The following is an 8,421-nucleotide window of genomic DNA, read 5'->3' on the forward strand; positions in this document are numbered from 1 at the left end:
GTGACCTGCTGAGCCCCTTAAACACTCACCAGTCTATGGGGCAGGATGAGACCCACCCAAGGGTACTGAGGGAGCTGGAGGTAGATCTCACCAAGCCACTCTTCATCATTTATCATCAGTCCTGGTTAAGTGGGGAGGTCCCAGACAACTGAATGTTGGCCAGTGTGACACCCATCTACAAGAAAGGTTGGAAGGAGGATCAGGGGACTATAGGCCTGTCAACCTGACCTTGGTGCCAGGGAAGGTTATGGAACAGATCATCTTCAGATCCATCACTCATCATGTACAGGGCAATCAGAGGATCAGGCCCAGCCAGTATGGGTTTATGAAAGATAGGTCCTGCTTGACCAACCTGATCTCCTTTCATGACCAGGTGACCCACTTAGTGGATGAAGGAAGGGCTGTGGATGTTGCCTACCTGGACTTCAGTAAAGCCTTTGATTTTGTCTCCCACAGCATTCTGCAGCCCACAGCTTGGACAGGTGCACTCTTTTTTGGGTTAAAAACTGGCTGGATGACTGGGCCCAGAGAATGGTGGTGAGTGGTGCTATACCCAGCTGACAACCAGTCACTAGTGGTGTTCACCAGGGCTCAGTACTGGGGCCAGTCCTGTTTAATATTGTTATCAATGATTTTGATGAAGGGATTGAGTGTATCCTCAGTAAGCTTGCAGGTGATGCTAAGCTGGGTGGAAATGCTGATCTGCTGGAGGGTAGGAGGACTCTACAGAGAGATCTAGACAGGCTGGATTGGTGGGCCAAGGTCAGTGGTATGAGGTTCAGTGAGGCCAAGTGCTGGGTCCTGCACTTGGATCACAACAACCCTAAGCAATACTATAGACTAGGGGAAGAGTGGCCGGAAGGACAGTGGAAAATGACTGGGCTGTTGTTCCTTTCCACCTTTTGGAAAAAGGAGGTGCTTGTTGATAGCTGCTGAATATGAGCCAGCAGTGTGCTCAGGTGGCCAAGAAGACCAATGTCCTCCTGGATTGTAACAAAACTAGTGTGGCCTGCAGGACCAGGGCAGGGATTGTCCCTCTGTACTCAGTACTCATGAGGCCCCTCACTTCAGGAAAGACACTGAGGTGCTGGAGCATGTCCAGAGAATGGCAACAGAGTTGGTGAAGGGTCTAGAGAGGAAGTCCTGGTTGTTTAGCCTGGAGAAAAGGAGGTTCCAGGTGAACTTATTGAGCTCTACAATTATCTCAAAGGAGGTTGTAGCCAGGTGGGAGTTGGCTCTTCTCCCAGGGAACTAGTGACGGGATGAGAGGACATGGCCTCAAGCTGTGCCAGGTTCAGGTTTGGCATCAGAAAGAATTTCTTCACTGGAAGGTGGTAGAGTCAACACTTGGAAGTGTTCGAGAAACGAATGGATGTGGCATGTAGTGCTGTAGTTTAATTGACAAGGTGGTGATTGGTCAGAGGTTGTACCTGATGATCTTGGAGGTCTTTTCCAACCTTCTATGATTCTGTGATTCTAATGGTGATTTCTGTCCTTTATAACAAGCTCACCCCTTCCAGCTGTATCTGAAAACATTTTAATTGTATTTTTTTAACAATAGTATTTAAAAATCGCTCTTTGTTGTGCCTTACATCTCAATTATCCTAAAATGTCAAGGTGCCAAGATGTTGGTTTGCATGTCTATTACTTCTTACTAGTGTAGCAGAAAAAAATCAAGGTCAGTTTCTACAGCAACAGAAGTATGTTTTAGTAGTATTTTCTTGTTATGTGTAAATAAGTGCTAATAGTGGAAGGAATTTATTCTTTTTTAACCAGCATGTTGAAGGGCTAGACACCTGAAAATACATGTTGGACTTTCTTTTTCATATGGTTCAGTAAAAGATACTGCCTTTTACTTGCCTTCTTTCTGTGGGTGAGATTGAAAAGGATAATGCAAACCATAAAAAACTCACACAATATCATCTGTTGCAAGGGGTGATGTGTCAATGGTAGTTTGCCATGGAGGTTTTTTTGTAAAAAGAAGATGAAAACCAGACAGACGTTTGATGAAACAGTTAATGAAAAAGAATCAAGCTTGGAACAGTTGATAAAATGACTGCCAAAGGGATATGTCCTATTGATGGATGGTTTATCTCTTTCAAGTAAGCTATATTGCAGGTAATAAATACTGGCAAACAGTAACAGACACCTAAACAAAAGGTTTAGAAATCACCACACCTCTGGCTAGCCTTAACAGAGTGATATTTGCTTGATACTGAGAGAATCTCGTTATGGTAAATAAAGATCTTTCAGGAAAGATCACATTTATCTTATGAAAGCTTTTTGTGGGAAGGGTATTTAAATTTTGTCAGTTTTGGTTAATAAGGTCCAATTGATTTTTTTCCCCCCCACAGCATTTCTTTTGTTCTAAAGTCAGGACATGGCAATAGTCTAATAAAATGGTTGGGGAAAAAAGATTATGAACATGTGTCGGGTATTTTAAAGATTAATGTAGGAAGATGGAATAAAAATTATCGGCAGGAAAGCATGATAAATGTATAGAAAAATCTCCTGCAGGGTTTTTCCTTGTTTTCTGTTTTCCTCAGATCACCTTTTTTTATTTTATTTTAACTTGCTGATACAAATACTTCAAAAATTCTGTTGTTCTTAAAAATTCTCAAAGAAAATCAATGACATACTGGACCAGCAAAAAACCTCTTCCCTAGATTTTTCCCCTTAGGCATATAGTGCAATATAAAGAGAAAATGTATGGAAAAAGTGGATGTGTGATGTTTTACCTCTGTGTTTTCTGTGCTTGTTATTTGGATGCTGGGCATGTTTCTGTCATTGTTTTTGTCTGCTATGGTCCAAGTTCCAGGTTCTGGATGTGTTATAATTGTAGAAGCCTTCCTAGGCAACTCATGCCTGGCTTGAAAAGTAGGTTGTTTGGAAAAAGGGGCAGGAGGAGAAACATCTTCACAACTCTTGCTATATTTGGTCTCCTTTGGCACCATAGTCATAAATAAATGTGTTTCCTTGGGAGGATGTAATTCTCTTTTCGAAAATATCAACAAAGATCCAGAAGGAAAAAAAAAAAATGAAGTACCCTTGGGAAAATTCAGTGATGGAGGTAGCAGATGAAAACTTCTATTAGGGTTCCTCCTGTGAGTACAAAGGTCCTCACTCCTGCTTCTTCCCTGTGTGCTTTGCTCCTGTGTGGTAAGGCACATCTCCTTATGCTGGGCACAACATCCTCTCATGTTAAGCATCTGCTACATTCCCATCTGGAATATCTATCATGATGATGACAGAGCATCTGAGATACTACACAGGAGGCATTAGGACAGATGCCTTTTCTCCAGCCATTAAAAATAGAAGTTTGAGCATTCCTTCCAGCCTTCTGATTCCCCATGAAATGTCTGGGTTTGCTTCCCATTACAGACAGGGTGCCAGGTTAGCAGGATTTTAAGCTAGACACAATATGGCAAATTTTGTTCTTAATTGGAACACTGTTAACATAATGAGTTGGTTGTTTATCAGTCACAGAAAATAGCACCCGGAGGGTATCCCGAAGTTATTTCTCAGAAGGAAACACTCTCCCCAAAGCAGATTATGAATTGAAATAGACCTCTGTTTATCCTCAGTGTTAGGCAAGAAACTGAAATGCTAACCTAGCAGCATCCTGCATGGTATGTAACATTCTCCAGGCAATCAGCAGCTCTGCCTTGGTACACTGAGTGATGTTCCCACATGTCTCAGAAGTGATATGCACACTGCAGTGCAAGCGGGTTGTCTGATGAAAGCATCTGCTCGTGAAGTGCATGTTTCAAGGATGTCTTCAATGCTTGGATCTAGAAAACTGTGAGGATCCAGCAAGCAGGTAATTATTTTCCTACTACATCAAGGCCTACAAGATTCTTGTGGCAGATAATAGTTCAATTTCCCACAGTCTAATCTGTGAGCAGCAGCAGCTTTGCAGACACAATAGGCAAGGTGTGGTTGCTTTGACTAAGAGCACACATCTTGATGTTTGAGGCAGGGAAACGCTTGGCTGTGATTCATCTTGAGTGTTAGTCCATTCCGAGAAACGTGCACAGTCTGGGACCACCACCCATCTGGACTCAGATCATCAGGCTCTGAGGACTGTCAGCATTGCCTCTCACAAACATGCAGCATATGCAGCAGAAGCAGCTTCACACTATGGCTTGGTTCATCTCTGCTTCTAGAGATCTTATGCTGTGTAGGATTTATTTCCATGCCAAAGCCACTCAGAGTCCATACAGTTGGCTTGCTCTTCCCTCCAGCAATGTCAGCTTCCTCACAGGGCCTGTGATTGTCAGCAGTCTGCCCACATGTTTGTAGTGCACTGATGCTCTGACAACAACTGGCCTCCTTCAGGGTTGGCAGCAGGTTTTGGGAGCTCACACGGAGAAATCCTGCATTGTCCTGGAAGTGCCTATGCCTGCAGAGTGTCTGTGTTATTACGTTATCTGTGGGGGATGCTGTACCTTGCACAGGTAGAGCTGCAGGCATAGGCTGCTATTTCTTGACGACCTTCATGATGGGAACAATTTTCTTGCTGAAAGGAGAAAGATTCAATATCAAGACTCTGGAAAAAGGAGCCTTCAGTGAGGAGGCCTTGTACCAGGCAAACAGAAGCACTCCATGTCATGGAAGGTGTAAGGCTGCAGAGCAGAGGCATTGTTAATGGAGCAGAGGAAGATTGCCCAGGAGCACTGAGACCAGTGGCAAGGTGCACTTCTTCACCTAACTGAGCCTCCCAGAAGAGAGAAATTGTACACCTAGGCTTGGGGAATAGTCAATAAAAGGGTCTTAGGAAAGTGAGACAGATTATGGGGTTGCTTAATTTGTCTTCTAAAATAGGAACAAACATGGGTAAATAATTGTCTCTCAATGATTCCCTGATGAAAAAAGGTTCTTCACAGAAAGGATTGCTTTTAAGCTTAGCCAGATTTTCCAAGGAAACCTCTCTGATGCCAGAGGCTTGTTTGGGGTTTTTTTGTGTTTTGATTTTTTTTTTCCTCCTTATGGAATGAACCCCAAACAATGATTTTGCACAAGTGGAAAGTCTTCCAGTGAAACGCTCTCGTCTCTGCACATATCCATGCCACATGTGAAAATTGCACTGAGCAAGTACCAGTGTATATGCTGCTTTGAGATGAACCAAACAGCACTTTGCTGGCAGGACTTGTGACCCTGCAGGGGTCCCACACTGGAGCAGTCTGTTCCTGAAGGACTGCACCCCATGGAAGGGACCCATGCTGGAGCAATTGGTGAAGAACTGCAGCCTGTGGGAGGGACTGACATTGAAGGACTGTGTCCCATGGAAGGGACCCCAAGCTGGAGCAGTGGCAGAGTGTGAGGAGTCCTGCCCCTGAGGAGGAAAGAGCAGCAGAAACGATGTGTGATGAACTGACTGTAAACCCATTCCCTGTCTCTCCATGCTGCTGAAGTGAGGAGTCAGAGGAAACTGGGAGTGAAGTTGAGCCTGGGAAGAAGGGAGGAGTGGGGGGAAGGGGCCTTTAAGATTTGGGGTTTTTCCTCATTACCTCACTATGATTTGACTGGTAATAAATTTTCTCAAGTCTGCTTTGTCCATGATGGTAACTGGTAACTCTCCATGCTCTTATCTTGACCCGTGAGCCTTTTGTTGTATTCTCTCTCCGGAGTCCAGCTGGGGAGGAGAGTGACAGTGGCACCTGGGCACCCTGGCAACCCCTGGAGACCTGGTGTCCAGCCAAGGTCAGCTAATCACAGTGTTTACTGTTGTTCCTGAAGTTAAACTGATACTCAGTTAAAACCTTGCTGGTTTTAACCCTGTAGGCCAGGAGTCCCATCGAGGTCACGGGGGACCAGAGAGGTGAAGTCCAGTGCAGGATTAGTTACACTTTTTTTTCCACTCTGAAACTGAATCCTGTTGAATTACCCTCAGCAGTGCTTAAAAGGCAGTATGAACATATGTTGGAATTAGCAGCTCCTTCTAACAGGCTTTCAGATCAGCCATTTCCCCCGAGTTTTATGGTATTCTACTTGATTGCAAGGAAAGTTTTCTTTTGCTGTGTTCTGTTCTAGAAACCTCTTCAGTAACATAAAAATGAATTGTGTTTGTCCACAAAGGACTGTTTGCTCTGCTTATTCTAGTTCGGTTCTTGTGTACACTTATTTAATGGGTAAAATTATATTTTAAAGTGCTCCTTATACTATATCTCTGATTATTGTCATAACTGAAATCCTCAAAGAAGCTAGTCACCAGAAACACCTCTGGTCTGAATAATTTTGAAATAAGGCTGTGAAGCTTTTCTCTCCAGAGCTATTTCAGAATGTGAAATGTTATTCTGTCATTTTAGCTGCGGCAGTGACTATCTCAGGTGAAATAAATGGTTCTATTTCCTTGTCATTTGCATCATTTGATTGGATATATTTTGCAATTTTCCTTTTAATTGGAATTCCTGCTTGTTCTTCATGAGAATTATCGTGCACCTCACCCCATAAATTCCAAACTAATGCGTATCAGTGCTTTGTTGGCTGATGTTATGATACTGAAAATCCTTTGAATTCTTCCTTTAAGAATAGCTGAATCACCAGAGGCAATGCCTGCGAGTGAAAAAAGCGAAACTACTAACCAAACTGAGTAAAGTTTAAAAAAATAAATAGTATTAAAAATGAATTATGTCTCACTGCATAAAAATCATACTGGTAAATGGAGTATTTTAGCTATTCATTAAGATTCTTTTCTTCTTTGCCTGCTGTTCGTTCGAAGCAGCTCAGAGTAAGTATCTGTGAGATGAAACACAGTTCAGGTTACTCTCAGCTGTTATGAAAGGAAGATAGGTCAAATGAGAGGCAGCTGTCATCCCTCTGGAGCTGACAGCCCCTGATGCTGCCCTTTGCCCCTATTAGACAGACCCAGCCAGGATAACTGTTAGGGAGTGATCTGGGATGTAAAAGCCCAGGGGCTGGAGAAGTGCCTGAAGCATGCTTTGTGTCTGCTTGGTGTTACATTTGTCATTTGTGTGGAGCCACTGCAAGTGAAAAATGCATGTTCAAAGCAAACTGGTTGGCTACAATGGAGCTTTCTAGCTATTTAAAATATCGAATCACAAAATAATTCAGCTGGGAGAGAGTCTCTGAAAACCAGCTCAAAGCAAGACTGATTTCCAAGTTAGACCAGGTGGCTGATCTGTGGGTAAACTTGTATAAATATGGGGCAGGGGAGGATTAGCTTTAGCTGGGTTGAAACAGTTTTAGACTAGAAGGGAAAAAGAAAAGTTTTATAAACTAACATGAGCATTTAAGTCTTTTCTGGTAAAAATTGCCTTTCCTTCATTAATGCCTGTATACCTGTTCCATGCTGACAAGTCCTGGCCTTTTTGATACCACCCTAATGAAACACATCCTTGGTTAAGGAGCTTCCTCTGGGATGGTGCCAACATACACTGCATTCTCTGTCCTACTAACTGTCCTCCACAGTCCCCAAGCGCATCATGTCTCTGTCAGTCACCCTGATTATAATTTTGAACTCCGCTGCACACAAGTCACAATGTCCCAGAAGCATCCACTCTTGCTCTTAAAAATTGCTAATTATGGATGTGTCCCTTTTGCTATTAGCTCACAGCTACAAGCAGCAAGCACAAAAATTAGGCTAAAATGTCAAGCAGAGGAGGGGATGCTGGGTCCTTCCTTGGGAAAAGGGTAGGGGAGGAGGGGGGAAGAAAAGGGAGCAGGGAACCCTGCATTACTTGAGGGGATGGAGGGAAATGGTGTGGAGGGTCCCAGGTCACTTGTGTGACTTGGACCCATATGCAATGTGCCTATGAGTGGAGGGTCCAAGGTCATTTGGACTGACTGCTGAGGCATAGGCTCTTGAGTGTATCAAATGTATCTCTTGAGGGCATGCTTTGAAACTTCTGATTTCATTGAAATTAGATGCATTTTTTCCCAAAAATTTTAGTAGTCAAAAAGTTATGTAGGGGACTGGATCTCCTCAGAGCTCAGAGAAGGTATTTTAGCAGCTTCACATCAGCTTCTAGCCTGAACTCAGAGTAAACAATTTTCTAATGTAAATAAAATCTTCATTGTAAGAGCTCAAACTGTTTCAATTACATCCTGCTAGTGACTCCTGGTCAAAGAAGAAACCGATTTGCGCTGCTGGCAATTCTGTGGAACCAGATTTTGTGCAACAGTGCAGCCTGATGGAAGCAAAAACATGAGGAAACAGTCAAAGAAGAATTTCCTTATCGTAAAGAGAAACCTCTGTTATCACAAACAGAAATTTTTGTCTCACAAAGAGACTCCACTTCTTACTTGGGTCCGGCAGAGCAGCTTTCTATTCCCTCCTTGCAGGTTGGCTGTCACGGGTGTGCAGTCAGGGAGATGAGGATCAGCAGGGTGTGCGTCATCCCCACTATTTTTGACTGCAGAAGTACCTGCTGGTGTCCCAGGGTGGCTAAATTTATGTTA

The sequence above is a fragment of the Acanthisitta chloris genome, unplaced genomic scaffold (assembly GCF_000695815.1).
Source record: "Acanthisitta chloris isolate BGI_N310 unplaced genomic scaffold, ASM69581v1 scaffold7289, whole genome shotgun sequence".
NCBI classification, from domain to species: Eukaryota; Metazoa; Chordata; class Aves; order Passeriformes; family Acanthisittidae; genus Acanthisitta; species Acanthisitta chloris.